Source organism: Thalassophryne amazonica, chromosome 15, assembly GCF_902500255.1.
Source record: "Thalassophryne amazonica chromosome 15, fThaAma1.1, whole genome shotgun sequence".
Taxonomy (NCBI): Eukaryota; Metazoa; Chordata; class Actinopteri; order Batrachoidiformes; family Batrachoididae; genus Thalassophryne; species Thalassophryne amazonica.
In genome coordinates, this window is record NC_047117.1 from 10,226,886 (window position 1) to 10,243,624 (window position 16,739).

Below are 16,739 nucleotides of genomic sequence, written 5' to 3' on the forward strand. Positions count from 1 at the left end.
AACCAAATCAATAGCTGCTTTTTTACCCTTCGTTTCCACGACTGCAAAAGATGTCCTAGCGGAATTCAACTGGATTCAACTTCCTGTTATCTGGATGCAGTTTTATGAAACGTACTGATAGAAACGCGGTGAGAGAAAAATGCACGGAACGTGACGTTAGTATGCACTGACACGTGATGAAGCTCAGGTGACATACAATCCACCAATCACATGATAAGGATCTGTTTTGGCATCATAATGAAACTACAACCCTGGCAAAATTATGGAATCACCGGCCTCAGAGGATGTTCATTCAGTTGTTTAATTTTGTTAGAAAAAAAGCAGATCACAGACATGACACAAAACTAAAGTCATTTCAAATGGCAACTTTCTGGCTTTAAGCAACACCTATAAGAAATCAGGAAAAAAAATTGTGGCAGTCAGTAACGGTTACTTTTTAGACCAAGCAGAGGGAATAAATTATGGAATCACCCTGTAAATTTTCATCCCCTAAACTAACACCTACATCAAATCAGATCTGCTCGTTAGTCTGGCATCTAAAAAGGAGTGAGTCACACCTGGAGAGCGCTGTTGCACCAAGTGGATTGACATGAATCATGACTCCAACATGAGCGATGTCAATTGAAACAAAGGAGAGGATTATCAAACTCTTAAAAGAGGGTAAATCATCACGCAATGTTGGAAAAGACGTTGGGTTTTCACAGTCAGCTGTGTCTAAACTCTGGACCAAATTACAAACAACATGGGAAGGTTGTTAAAGGCAAACATACTGGTAGACCAAGGAAGACATCAAAGCGGTCAAGACAGAAAACTTAAAGCAATATGTCTCAAAATTGAAAATGCACAACAAAACAAATGAGGAACGAATGGGAGGAAACTGGAGTCAACGTCTGTGACCGAACCGTAAGAAACCGCCTAAGGAAATGGGATTTACATTCAGAAAAGCTAAACGAAAGCCATCATTAACACCTAAACAGAAAAAAACAAGGTTACAATGGGCTAAGGAAAAGCAATCGTGGACTGTGGATGACTGAGATGAAAATCATATTCAGTGATGAATCTCAAATCTGCATTGGGCAAGGTGATGATGCTGGAACCTTTGTTTTGTGCCGTTCCAATGAGATTTATAAAGATGACTGCCTGAAGAGAACATGTAAATTTCCACAGTCATTGATGATAGGGCTGCATGTCAGGTAAAGGCACTGGGGAGATGGCTGTCATTACATCATCAATAAATGCACAAGTTTACATTGATATTTGGACACTTTTCTTATCCCATCAATTGAAAGGATGTTTTGGGATGATGAAATCATTTTTTAAGATGATAATGCATCTTGCCATAGAGCAAAAACTGTGAAAACATTCCTTGCAAAAAGACACATAGGGTCAATGTCATGGCCTGCAAATAGTCCGGATCTTAATCCAATTGAAAATCTTTGGTGGAAGTTGAGAAAATGGTCCATGACAAGGCTCCAACCTGCAAAGCTGATCTGGCAACAGCAATCAGAGAAAGTTGGAGCCAGATTGATGAAGAGTACTGTTTGTCACTCATTAAGTCCATGCCTCAGAGACTGCAAGCTGTTATAAAAGCCAGAGGTGGTGCAACAAAATACTAGTGATGTGTTGGAGCGTTCTTTTGTTTTCAATGATTCCATAATTTATTCCTCAGAATTGAGTGATTCCATATTTTTTTCCCTCTGCTTCGTCTAAAAAAGTAACTGTTACTGACTGCCACAATTTTTTTTCCTGATTTCTTATAGTGTTTCTTAAAGCCAGAAAATTGCCATTTGAAATGACTTTAGTTTTGTGTCATGTCTGTGATCTGCTTTTTTTCTACAAAATTAAACAACTGAATGAACATCCTCCGAGGCCGGTGATTCCATAATTTTTGCCAGGGGTTGTAATCCTAATCTAATGTCCATATAAACAACAGGATAAATTGGACTGAAGCAGAGTCCACGCTGTTAGCAGCCCAAACCTCGCTAACGCCGCTCCTGCGTGTACAGAAACGTGCAGCATGCATAAACATTTTTCCAGAGCGATCTGACCCGCATCCTTTTCAAGAACGGAATTCAAGGTTGCTGGAATAATTGCATTCTGCAACCTTACTGCTACAATTCAAAATGCTGCAGCTAGAGTACTAACGGGGACTAGAAGGAGAGAGCATATCTCACCCATATTGGCCTCTCTTCATTGGCTTCCTGTTAATTCTAGAATTTAAAATTCTTCTTCTTATAAGGTTTTGAATAATCAGGTCCCCTCGTAGTACCATATCACCCCAATAGAGCGCTTCGCTCTCAGACTGCAGGCTTACTTGTAGTTCCTAGGGTTTGTAAGAGTAGAATGGGAGGCAGAGCCTTCAGCTTTCAGGCTCCTCTCCTGTGGAACCAGCTCCCAATTTGGATCAGGGAGACAGACACCCTCTCTACTTTTAAGATTAGGCTTAAAACGTTTTTTTGCTAAACCTTATAGTTAGTGCTGGATCAGGTGACCCTGAACCATCCCTTAGTTATGCTGCTATAGACTTAGACTGCTGGGGGGTTCCCATGATGCACTGTTTCTTTCTCTTTTTGCTCTGTATGCACCACTCTGCATTTAATCATTAGTGATCGATCTCTGCTCTCTTCCACAGCATGTCTTTTTCCTGGTTCTCTCCCTCAGCCCCAACCAGTCCCAGCAGAAGACTGCCCCTCCCTGACCCTGGTTCTGCTGGAGGTTTCTTCCTGTTAAAAGGGAGTTTTTCCTTCCCACTGTAGCCAAGTGCTTGCTCACAGGGGGTCGTTTTGACCGTTGGGGTTTTACATAATTATTGTATGGCCTTGCCTTACAATATAAAGCGCCTTGGGGCAACTGTTTGTTGTGATTTGGCGCTATATAAATAAAATTGATTTGATTTGTAGGTGGAATTCTTTCCCATTCTTGCTTGATGTACGACTTCAGTTGTTCAACAGTCCGAGGTCTCCGTTGTCATATTTTTGCCCTTCGTAATGCACCCACATTTTCAATGGGTGACAGGTCTGGACTGCAGGCAGGCCAGTCTAGTACCCGCATTCTTTTACTACGAAGCCACGCTGTTGTAACACGTGCAGAATGTGGCTTGACATTGTCTTGCTGAAATAAGCAGCGACGTCCCTGGGGTTGTGCAAAGCAATGTATTCTGTGTCTACCCCCACCTCCAATCTGGGGTAGTACCCCCAGTTTCCATAGCAACCACAAGATAAGTGGCAGTCCTCTTGGTGGCCACCCGACCTATTTTGAAAGTGACGAGATAAATTTAAGTTACACACGGCGCATTTGCAAAGTATTCACAGCACTTCACTTTTTCCACATTTTATTATGTTATAGCCTTATTCTAAAAAGGAGTAAATACATTTTTTCCAACTGCACTCAACAAAAATATAAATGCAACACTTTTGGTTTTGCTCCCATTTTGTATGAGATGAACTCAAAGATCTAAAACTTTTTCCACATACACAATATTACCATTTCCCTCAAATATTGCTCACAAACCAGTCTAAATCTGTGATAGTGAGCACTTCTCCTTTGCTGAGATAATCCATCCCACCTCACAGGTGTGCCATATCAAGATGCTGATTAGACACCATGATTAGTGCACAGCTGTGCCTTAGACTGCCCACAATAAAAGGCCACTCTGAAAGGTGCAGTTTTATCACACAGCACAATGCCACAGATGTCGCAAGATTTGAGGGAGCGTGCAATTGGAATGCTAACAGCAGGAATGTCAACCAGAGCTGTTGCTCATGTATTGAATGTTCATTTCTCTACCATAAGCCGTCTCCAAAGGCGTTTCAGAGAATTTGGCAGTACATCCAACCAGCCTCACAACCGCAGACCACGTGTAACCACACCAGCCCAGGACCTCCACATCCAACATGTTCACCTCCAAGATTGTCTGAGACCAGCCACTCGGACAGCTGCTGAAACAATCAGTTTGCATAACCAAAGAATTTCTGCACAAACTGTCAGAAACCGTCTCAGAGAAGCTCATCTGCATGCTCGTCGTCCTCATCAGGGTCTCGACCTGACTCCAGTTCGTCGTCGTAACCGACTTGAGTGGGCAAATGCTCACATTCGCTGGCGTTTGGCACGTTGGAGAGGTGTTCTCTTCACGGATGAATCCCGGTTCACACTGTTCAGGGCTGCATTGCTGCATTCATCTGCATTCATCTTTCCCTCAATCCTGATTGGTTCTTCTGCTCCACACAGGGCATGTACAGTAGTGTTCAGAATAATAGTAGTGCTATGTGACTAAAAAGATTAATCCAACAAGACCAAGCATTCATGATATGCACACTCTTAAGGCTATGAAATTGGGCTATTAGTAAAAAAAAAAAAAGTAGAAAAGGGGGTGTTCACAATAATAGTAGCATCTGCTGTTGACGCTACAAACTCCAAACTATTATGTTCAAACTGCTTTTTTAGCAATCCTGTGAATCACTAAACTAGTATTTAGTTGTATAACCACAGTTTTTCATGATTTCTTCACATCTGCGAGGCATTAATTTGTTGGTTTGGAATCTAGATTTTGCTCGTTTACTAATGTGCTTGAGGTCATTGTCTTGTTGAAACACCCATTTCAAGGGCATGTCCTCTTCAAGTATTTTGACATATCCAAACTGATCCATGATACCTGGTATGCGATATATGGCCCAACACCATAGTAGGAGAAACATGCCCATATCATGATGGTTGCACTACCATGCTTCACTGTCTTCACTGTGAACTGTGGCTTGAATTCAGAGTTTGGGGGTCGTCTCACAAACTGTCTGCAGCCCTTGGACCCAAAAAGAACAATTTTACTCTCATCAGTCTACAAAATATTCCTCCATTTCTCTTTAGGCCAGTTGATGTGTTCTTTGGCAAATTGTAACCTCTTCTGCACGTCTTTTATTTAACAGAGGGACTTTGCGGGGGATTCTTGCAAAAAATTAGCTTCACACAGGCGTCTTCTAACTGTCACAGCACTTACAGGTAACTCCAGACTATCTTTGATCATCCTGGAGCTGATCAATGGGTGAGCCTTTGCCATTCTGGTTATTCTTCTATCCATTTTGATGGTTGTTTTTCATTTTCTTCCACGCGTCTCTGTTTTTTTGTCCATTTTGAAGCATTGGAGATCATTGTAGATGAACAGCCTATAATTTTTTGCACCTGCTTATAAGTTTTCCCCTCTCCAATCAACTTTTTAATCAAAACTATGCTGTTCATCTGAACAATGTCTTTCAAAGAGAAAAGGGTGATTTTTGAGCTCTTTCAGTTCTTTGTAACGTGACCACTGAACGCCATCAGGACCATCAGTGGCACCGCTGCTACACAGTTTATTACAACATACAAATAAGATGGATGTAGGCATTGCGTTGTTAAAGCTGCTAATTGAACCGTGTTTGCTTGTTAAATCAGCTGGTGAGATGCAGTGTCGCAACTCGACTGCACTCAAGAGGCCGTTCTTCAGGGAAACACAACCTTTCCCAGCACAATCACATGTGTACAGTTCATATGTCAGAACACGCTTGTATGCACTGCCTCCTGAGAACTAAAAAACAAGAACAAAAAAAACATACTACCGTGGATGTCATTTATCTCACACTCCTACACTTGTTATTCGTGAAACAAGCTCATCCTAAATTTCACACGCAAGTGAGATGATCAGCGAGTCGCTGCTGCTCTGTTTGTTTCCTCTTATGATCAATGTGGGAAACACAAGGGTGATTCTTAGACTACGGGCACTTATGTTCTTTGATCATATTGTATGAAAAACAGAAAAAAGGGGAAATTTCACACTTATCTTTACAATGAAAGTGTGTTAAGAAATTTGTTCTAGTAGTCTATGATGACTTTTTCACCCTTTTTCAGCATCATTATAAGCAAATATTGCCATTTTGTGCTTGTCCCACACCCAGACTTTTGATCTTCAATGATAAAATAAATGGTAAAGAAACGTTTTTCTAATGTTTTAAAATATCTCTGAATAAAATATCAGTAAAATAATCAAAACATAATTGGGGTATTCAGTGTCATACAACTGTTGTGATTTTTTTAAACAAAATGTAGTTGTCCCACACTATTGCCGTAATTTCCACCACAACACTGTAATGTCCCTTTTAACAGTTTGTATGAAAGATTGTTTGGGTAGTTTCTATGGAGATAAACAGTGACATCAGAGCACATGTATATAGCGCCAAATCACAACAAACAGTTGCCCCAAGGCGCTTTATATTGTAAGGCAATGGTGTGGTGGAAATTACATTTACAAGGCCAATAGTGCCCGTAGTTAAAGAATCACCCAAAAGCATGTTCAACAGGTGCTGGCTTCATCCTTACATAGGGGACACCTGATTCACACCTGTTTGTTCCATAAAATTGACAAACTCACTGATTGAATGCCACACTACTATTATTGTGAACACCCCCTTTTCTACTTTTTTTTTTTTTTTTACTAATAGCCCAATTTCATAGTCTTAAAAGTGTGCATATCATGAATGCTTGGTCTTGTTGGATTTGTGAGAATCTACTGAATCTACTGGTACCTTGTTTCCCATGTAACAATAAGAAATATACTAAAAACCTGGATTAATCTTTTTACTCACATAGCACTACTATTATTCTGAACACTACTGTATGTCGTATGGAGCCTGAGTGCAATACACACATGTAACACAAATCAGATATCAAATATTAAAAAATAATAATAATGGCGTAAAAGACAAGACAAATAGTGCAAGATTCACATAACACTAAAACGGGTGTAAGACAGGTAAACGGTGTAAAACACAGATCACCTGGACAGCAGGTCAGAAACGATGGAGGAACACAACACCTGATTGAGGTACTAAAGTAAATAGTAATAATAAATAGAAATTCTCCTGTGAGAAAGAAAGGACTCAAAAAGGGTTTTGCAGGTGGTATAATTAAGAAATAACACGGCCCCCATTTAAAGTAGATTTGAGTCTTTCATTGTGACCTTTCACCTTTTAATTGAATAAAGGCATTTGACATGTTTGTTGAGAAACCAATTATAAGTTGTTCACAAAGACGTCTGGGCACGCTGCAAAGAGCCTGAAAACCAACACATTTGAGATTCAAACTTTTCATCCAAAAGTGATTTAAGAAAAAACTCTACAGCTGTACATAAGTCAAAGTTGAGTGGGAACAAAGTGACTAATAAAGACCTCTTCTTTAAAAGAAATGCTGCATTTATTCACAAACTGTTTCAAAATAAAAAAAAGATGACTGTTCATAGTAGTCATAGCATTATCAACCAGTGCCTACACACCCATTATAAGTATCCCTGTAAATATTGGGCCCAAATTTTGACCTTTGCTTGTAACTTCAAAGACATTTCTCAAAGTATATATATATATATATATATATATATATATATATAAAGATACTTGGCCAACTAATAATTTTTTCAAGTTAGGCTCAAACTGGAAAATGATGCCACATGGACTGTAGCTCCCCTGGATGACAAGACGTCACAGTTTCAGCTAGAAAAGTGGGCATGGGCCAACTCCAAAGATTGTATCAAGGTCAAAATAATATATATAAAAACATGTCATATGTGTTTTGGACTGCGACAGACTGGTGTCCTGTCCTGGGTGTCCCCCACCTCATGCCCTATGACTGCTGGGATGGGCTCCAGCACCCCGCGACCCTTAATTGGACTACGCGGTAGAAGATGAATGAATGAATGTGTTTTGGAGCTACCTACTAGCAACCCTTGTATCAAATTTCAGCTTAGTATCTTTAAAGACTGCTGACCAATGGCTCCAGGTGACATTTTCAATATGGCTGCCACCAAAACATTCAGTTGTAGATAGTCCAAACTATCCCTTTTTGGAATCTTTATTATCAGACAAATTCATGTGGTATAGTTTTCAATATGATTAATATGACATTTTGACTGCTGTGTAATTCTTCAGTTGACTACCTGGCAGCCTGGCGGTCCAAAGAAAATCTTAAGTTATTTAAGTACAAATAGTGGCACTTTCCCCCTACTGGATGGAGCGACTCTAAATTTTTCTGCATAGATTAGGATCAGCTGAAGTTAAAATAAACACTATACCACGTTTCACCAATCTATTGTATGCTGTTATGTCTGGGAGCAGGTCCTGATTCTCAATCCACCATCCTGCAGTACTGCCCTGAGTCTTGCTTGGGAACCATCCACGCAAACTTCATGATGTGTTGCTTCCCATTTTTAGTAGTTTTTCTTCTTCATGCTCATGTTCAAATACACACAAGATTTTGACATTGAGTTTGTTTCCACTCAAAGCACAAACTAGACATTACTTCCTACAGTGCTATAGGTGAGGGGAAACAACTGCTTGTGTGATCAAACTTGGCTCAAAACTCCACTTTAGGTCTGGGAGCATGTTCTGTGTGGCAACAACCCAGGCACACAGCAGGTCTATTCCCACCTGTCAGTGATGTACCTGCTGCAGCCAAGAGAAACATGGACATCCCCTTGGCCTTCTCCAGTCCTTGGGGTCCTCAATGCTGAGGCACCTACGTATGTGATGGATGCTGCCCAGAGAAATGCGCCACATGGCCAGAATATCATAGCTGACACCTCCTCACCATGCAAATGATACTCCTTATCCGAGTCTTCCCAAGTAACTGAATGTTTGACTGTCATTCCAGTGGTACCCAAGGATCCACTGAACAGACCTAGTACCACAGACATCTAGTCATTGCCTTAGGTACTGGTTAGCATCAAAGTCTCATTACCATACAGTTAAAGACTTGGACCTTTGTTGTCCTGCAAATATGTCCCTGTTGCCAAACACCTCTCTGTCCAGAGACCTCATGACTCCATACGTTCTTCCCAACAGCCTCTCAGTCTCAAAGGCTAAGAACCAGCTGTAGATGTGAACACCACTGCCAAGACAAGTGACTCTTTCTGCAAGTTCAACACTTTCACCACAAACAGATACACCTCTGATGCCGTTGTCCAGGAAGTCACTGAAGGCCTGGATCTTCTTGATCCAGGACAATCGCAAACCCATGTCACTAAAACTCACTTCACCTCTAAAAATCCTACTCTGTTTCTCTGTCTGACTTCAGCACAGCTTCTTAAAGTCACACACAAATGGTGCAACAAAAAGACTCATCATGCTGCTGGCTACCCATAGAGTTGGATATAGCAATGCTTCGCTGGATCCAACTCTATTTGTCTACCCAACAAACCCCCTTCTTTCATTGTCGTCTTCGTCTCCATCCCCTGTAGTTCTGCCTTTTGTCTTTGACCAGGCTCAATAGAAAAGTCTGCTGCTGAGAATTTGTAGAGATACAAAAAGAAAAGCAGCGGGGAAATAAAACAGGGTGCAAAAGGGGCTTTGCTTCTCTTTGATGAGCCTGCTGGTGGAGGGAGTTGCATTGTTGGAGAGTATGAGCCTGGCTGATGCCACGTGATAATATTACACAGCATTAAGCCACAGAACATAGCTGTGTCTTTCCACTAACCTATTCTGCAGGAGGAGATTAATTGTGATGTCACATGTAGCTGTTGGGGAAAGTTATTTTTATGTCAGTCTGGCATGTTCTACCTCGTTAATCCCTCAGTGATTGCGCTCTCGTTTACCACAAAGCCATTACGCGCCATCGTGATGATAAAGTCGAAAGCAAGCGTGACCTGTGAACATGAAAGATGACATTTATCCGCAGAAAGTCTCACAAACAGCCAACCTCTTTCTGAGATCAAGAAGAGTAATAAGAGCTCTAAGCTCACCATCTCTTTCATATAGTCAGGTCCAGAAATGATTGAACCGGGACACAGTTTTAGTTACTCCAGGCAAATATACCACACAGAACCGTGCTGTCTGGATTTGTTTTATGATTGATAGAAATGTTCATGTATCCATCCCCTAACTCGTGTAATGAAAACTGGCTGTGTGGTTTGTGTAATTACAGTCTAAGCTACACTACAAGGACATCTTGGTGCAATTTTCTTATTGTGCACTTTTTCTATGAAATACATAAAACAGTCCAATTCTGTGGAGTCACAACAGAAGTCATATCAAAGTGTTATACATAAGAAAAAGTTCCAGACCTTACCCAGCTCATGATCAAGAACACCGACAAGGCAAAATTAGCTTATAACAGGAAGAAACCTCAAGCAGATCAAACTCAGTGAGGTGGCTATCAAAAAAGCCCATGTTCTCATGCAAAAATAATTACAGGTAAACCAGCTTGATGAAAATTCTTTTTTGACATTTTCTCTACATTTGTATGCATTGAAAGTGTGGCGTAAATGAGACCAAAGATTATAGCTTCTTAAATCAAGAACACTTCAATATACCACCATAATCTGACATTAAACCTCTGATCCTTTCCTGAACAAACAATTCACTTTGCTGACTGAACTACAGTCACTTGTAAAGTAAAATTTGATTTAGCTAGATAAATTGAGGAGTTATCTGTGTACAAGCAAATGTTTGCTTTAGTGACTATTGAATCATTAGAAAAATTGCAAAAAAAAAAATGGTCTATGACATTCCTTGAGGTACATCTTGTTAAGCACACTTCAAATTTGGGACTATACTTTAAAAAAACTTCAATAAACCTTAAACTGTTAGTATGTTTGACCAGATGACCTACCTTTATTGCAGTGGTGGGATTCAAACACTAGATTACTCGCACTTGAGACCAAGACTCTACCAGGTTAGCCAAAGCAGAATCCTCCGCTTGCCAAGCCAACAGGAATATCTTTTCAATCTGGACTTCGTCTTGCTACACACGCATAGCTTTCAAATGATGGCTGACTATTAATTCATTTATGTGTTAACTAAAGAAAGTAATTAATAAATAATATTTAAAGTAAAAGGAAACACTCAAAAGTACTACACAAGGAAATGATCACTGTCCTTCAGCTCAAGCGCAGTTTTGTTCATTTTGGAAGCATTTTAAAGACATCATCATCTAAGACATTAAATCAATGTGATAATTCAAGTCTGAATAGAGAAGTTTAACTTTAGTGTAAAATCATGCAGTGACCCGTCAAACAGACAGAATGAATGCCACTTTATAACCCATAAACCATCATTATCCCTCCACTGAGTGTGAACCACAAAGACTTCACTAAAGGTTTGGATCCTTTTCAGAGCCTGTGTCCATTAATGAACAACGTAATTACTTGCGTTACTGTTCAAATCAGCAATGTTGCATCATTAATATACAGTAGTATGTAAAAGTTTGGGCACCGTGATGATTTCCATGATTTTCCTTTATAATCATTGGTTGTTTGGATCAGCAATTTCAATTAAATATATCATATAGCAGATGAACACACTGATATTTGAGAAGTGAAATTAAGTTTATAGGATTTACAGAAAGTGTGCAATAATTATTTAAACAAAATTAGGCAAGTGCATAAATGTGGGCACCTGAACAGAAAAAATACAAATATTTAGTAGATCCTCCTTTTTCAGAAATAACAGCCTCTAAATGCTTCCTATAGCTTCCCATGAGAGTCTGGATTATGGTTGAAGGTATTTTGGACCATTCTTCTTTACAAAACATCTTCAGTTCAGTCAGGTTTGTTGGTTTCCGAGCATGGACAGCCCGCTTAAAATCACACCACAGATTTTCAGTAATATTCAGGTCTGGGGACTGAGATGGCCATTCCAGAACGTGTACTTGTTCATCTGCATGAATGCCTTAGTAGATTTGAGGAGTGTTTAGGGTCGTGGTCTTGTTGAAAGATCCAGTCCTGGCGCAACTTCAACTTTGCCTCTGATTCTTGAACATTGTTCTCAAGAATCTGCTGATATTGACTGGAATCCATGAGACCCTCAACTTTAACAAGACTCCCAGTACCTGCACTGGCCACACAGCCCCACAGCATGATGGAACCACCTCCAATTTGTACTGTAGGTAGCAAGTGTTTTTCTTGGAATGCTGTGTTCTTTTCCCGCCCCTTGTTATGTCCAAATAACTCAATTTTAGTTTCATCAGTCCACAGCACCTTAGTTCCAAAATGAAGCTGGGCATGTCCAAATGTGCTTTTAGCATACCTCAAGTGACCTGTTTGTGGCATGTATGCAGAAAAGGCTTCCTCTGCATTACAGCATCTCCTTGTGAAAAGTGCGCTGTACAGTTGAATGATGCACAGAGACACCATCTGCAGCAAGATCATGTTGTAGGTCTTTGTAGCAGGTCTATGGGTTGACTATGACTGGTCTCACCATCCTTCGCTTCACCTTATCTGAGATTTTTCTTGACCTGCCACTTCGGTGCCTTAACTACTGCCACCTGAGGTCTTCCATTTCCTCACTATGTTCCTCACAGTGGAAACTGACATCTGAAATCTCTGAGATAGCTTTTTGTATCCTTCCCCTAAACCATGATGTTGAACAATCTTTGTTTCAGGTCTTTGAGAGTTGTTTAGAGGCTCCCATGTTGCACTCATTAGAAGAGATGCAAAAAGGAGAAACATTTGCAAATGGTCACCTTAAATGCCCTTTCTCATGGTTGGATTCACCTGTGTAAGGAGGTCAAGGGTCATTGAGCTTACCAAACAAATTTTTTGTTCCAATAATTAGTGTTAAATGTATTCAAATCAATAAAATGACAAGGGTGCCCAAATTTATGCACCTGCCTAATTTTGTTTAAATAATTATTGCACACTTTCTGTAAATCCTATGAACTTCATTTCACTTCTCAAATATCAGTGTGTTCATCTGCTCTATGATATATTTAACTGAAATTGTTGATCCAAACAACCAATGAAGAATGCAGTCACATCCAAGCTAGCTAGCTAGGCTAACTGGTCATTCACCTCTCTTGGCTAGCTAGCACCTAGACCTAGTTTGCTTGTTTAAGAACAAGCTTGAGTTTATTTGAACACATTAAAAACATTCTGATCAGAGATAGATAGTAGGACCATAAGTATTTGGACAATTACACAGATTCTGCCTCTAAAATAATCAAGATGTGCTTATACTATTGGAACTTTATTTCAGCAGTTTAGCAACAATATTACTTGAGCCATTTGACATTATAGCAATTATGTACAGGCTTTCCATGTCAGAGTCCAGAGGTAATTGGACATCCAATCAGTATTTTTTGTAACACAAATCATATTATTTATAATAATTTATAGATAATTATAATTATGTCATATTTTACAGACAATATTCTTTAGACACATACAGATAATGAACATTTCCAAATCTGTTGTGGTTGTGTATGGAGGAAAAATTTCTAAACTTGTCACTGTACAATGCTTGTTGACCTGAGTCGACCATTTAGGCACGTTTACATTACTGATCTGTGTTACGACAATGAAAAGCTAAAACTGGATGCAGTGTTACTTGTTACTTTGTTTTATTATTGAAATCAAAAAATATATGTAATACAACAGAAGGAACCTCAAGTGAAAGTTGCTACTGCATCAATCACCACAATGTTTTCCACAAAAGACAAAAGCAGCTGATCTGCTCCCTCAAATGTGACGGAGACAAAAAAAAAAATGATCTGAGGTGAATCGCCCGTCTTTCTACTGCTTCAACATTTGACTCCTCTTCTGACCTTGACTCACAACCTCTTTGACCTCTTCTTGTCCAGCCGTCAGGTGACAGCTTGCCTTCCACAGAGATCGGATTCCTTCAGGAAACTCTCACCCAATGATGTTACTGTTGTCATTCCTGGACAAATAAAGAAAAAATCACCTCAGTGCTCATCTTTCCATCTGTTCCTCCTCTTTTTTTTCATCGCGTCTACATAATAAATGCATCAAAATGTCAATCCCTGAATCATCCCTGACTTCAGTAACGGACTGTATCTTTGCTGAATTTGTCTTCTTTCATATGGTTGAAGACAAAGTGTACTTTCTCATTTCCACCCCCCCCACCCCCGCTGACAAACAGAACCCAATATGTGGGATTAAACAGTGAAGACATGTGCAGCAAAGTGTCTCTTTGTCTTTAAAACCAAGTGAGGATTAAATCTTGGAAACTTCTGAAAAGGAGTCATGTCATAAACTGTGATCACAGCTGCAGGGTGTGTGTGTGTGTGTGTGTGTGTGTGTGGGGGGGGGGGGGTGCATACGTACAGAAGTGCTAAAGTTCTGTTCAACAGAGTATAGATTTGATATGTATGTTTCAAATCATTAATATCATTAATCATTTATATCAAAATACAATGGTTTTCTTCTCTTAGCAACCTATTTTATTTTGAGTGAAAATTCTCTACAATTTTGAGTGTTGTTATCAAGAAACATGCAATTAGGTTGAGGTTAAAGTTGACTTGAAAAATATGTAACGTGCATTCTTTTCACTTTTCTCTCACAAACACACAGTGCTGCTCTGTTTAAATGGTGGCAAATGGCAATTAACTGCAGGCTCAAACCCCCAAAGTCCTGCTGCGGGTGAGAACGCCGGAGCCACAGACAGCCATCGGTTCCACTCAGGATTACAGAAAACCACAAAGACATTAGTTGCCACAGAAAATAATACACGTCTGACACTGTAGATTAGTGACTTTATAAAACCACACAAAGATGGCCTTTCTAACATGTTAAACGTCACAACAGGAGTTACAAAATCCATTTTGTGTTCATTCAAATCTTGCAAAGGCATGATGACAAAGGTCTAATTCAGTTTGTACAGGTGTCAAACGTTAAAGTTGCTCCAAATTTAGCAAAAAAATATGCAAATTATTGTTTGGGTTGATAGGGTTCTAATAAGGAATAGTTTGCATCATGTGTTAGTTATCATGTTACAAGGTAACATATGTCACATAGAATCCAGTGGACGTCAACCTTGTTTGACCAAACATTCAACGCAGTCAAAACTATTCCATTTATTAATCATTTTATTTCAAACAACAATTTGCATATTTTTTTTACTGAAATTGGAGCAACTTTAACTTTTGACCCCTGCGCAAACTGAAATTGACCTTTGTCACCATTTTTGCTGTTTTTACCCCATAACTCCAGAACATTCCATCACAGATAGTCTAAACTATACCTTTTTGGAATCGTTATGATCAGACAAATAATGTGATATAGTTTTTAACATGATTGGAGCATGTTTACATTTTGACCCCTGTGTAATTCTTCAATGACCCCTAGCTGGCTACAGCTACCACCCTGGGATCATACACGAAGCTGGATTGTAAGTGTGGTTTGGTCACCTTCAGTGGTACCAATCAAGTCAAAATTGATGACTTGCTCCTGGACTGTTGTAAGAGTGCCGCCCTTAGACATCCCTGTGCTGATGCCAAGGGCCCTGATGTTTGAAGGGGTCTATGTTTGATGCCTTTGAGGGACTTTGTGCTTCTTCTCCTTGAAGAAGAATATTAAAAACTGCTCCAGCAGAGTTTGCTCACCAGGTGAAAAACATCACAAGGATTCTTTGTGCCGTAAAACTTTCCATGTGACATTTCTTGGCCAGCAGATCTTGCACCTGGTGCATAAATCAATGTGATAATAAGAAGAAATGGGAAGTGAAGTTGTCACTCTGGGGTGGAGGCGGTGATATATCAGAATATTATTCACTAAAATGATACCCGGTTGTTCTGAAGGCCCTGATTCTGGCCACAGTTTAAGATCGTCAACACTTTGATAAAGTTCCTCTTTGAAGCCAGAAAACCTCCAGCTCGTTTTGCTCAGTTGGACCGGAGACACACAGGCAGCGAGACACAGCTGAGTAATCCAGTAGCACAGTCTGTAACCACAACAGTCGCATATCTATTATAACAGAAAGCGTCTCAGCAGATGTGGTTTGACGTCCTCCAGGTGTGATTTTTCTGACAGACGTGCACTTGCAGTGTGTACGAACCTCCACCGAGGCAGTCAAGCAACACCACTGAAGATGAAACACTTTTAGATTTGTTCTGGTGCTTCCTATCTAGAAATGACAGCCACTTCCAGGATTTCAAATCAAAAGAATAAAATTCCATCCTCCTTTAGGTCCCGTAAGGAGAAAATGGTCAACCTGTCCACCGCAGTTATAGTCCCTGGAAATGTGGACCAGTAATGTTGAAGGAGTGCTGATTACTTCCATTGTGGGTTAATTTGTATTTGTGTTGGGGCTTTGCCTTCATGTTGACTTGTCTGGGTCACCTGCAGCTCCCTGTGTCTTCCAGAACCTCTGCTGAGACTCGATGTACTAAGACATGAAGGTACTGCTGAACCTACGTACATTTAACCAACTGTGTGGATTTTTTTTTTTTTTTTTTTTTAAATCTCAATATGCTTATCATTAAAGCTTTTTCGGGCCCTTTTTTCTGTCATTGTTGATGAGTAATCTGTAGGTTGTCATTTCAGATTTGTGTAAATTCCATCAAGCAAATAATTCTTCATTTAGTGCTGCTTCACACTGCTGAGCTCTGTGCCCTCTGTGGAAATATTAAATTAAATTCTGTCCCGTGATGAGGCACAAAACAGATGTGACCCGCTCCTGACATCTGCTTCATAAAAAGGAACATTGTCCTTTCTGTTTGCCACGCCTTCAGTGACCTTTGAACCTTCACAACTGAGACACAGAGGTCAGCGTCATGTCATTTTTTTAATTTAACCTTTATTAGGTAAGTTATTAAGAAAAAAAAAAATCTTATTTACAATAACGACCATTGTCTTATTTCCCCGAACGGGAGGGAAAAAAATAATCGAAATTATATATTATTTTATTATATAATTCAAATCACATATTAGAATCCGAGCGTTTAAAACATTGGCAGCAATAAAGTTCAGTATTTGTTTTATACAGTTAAGT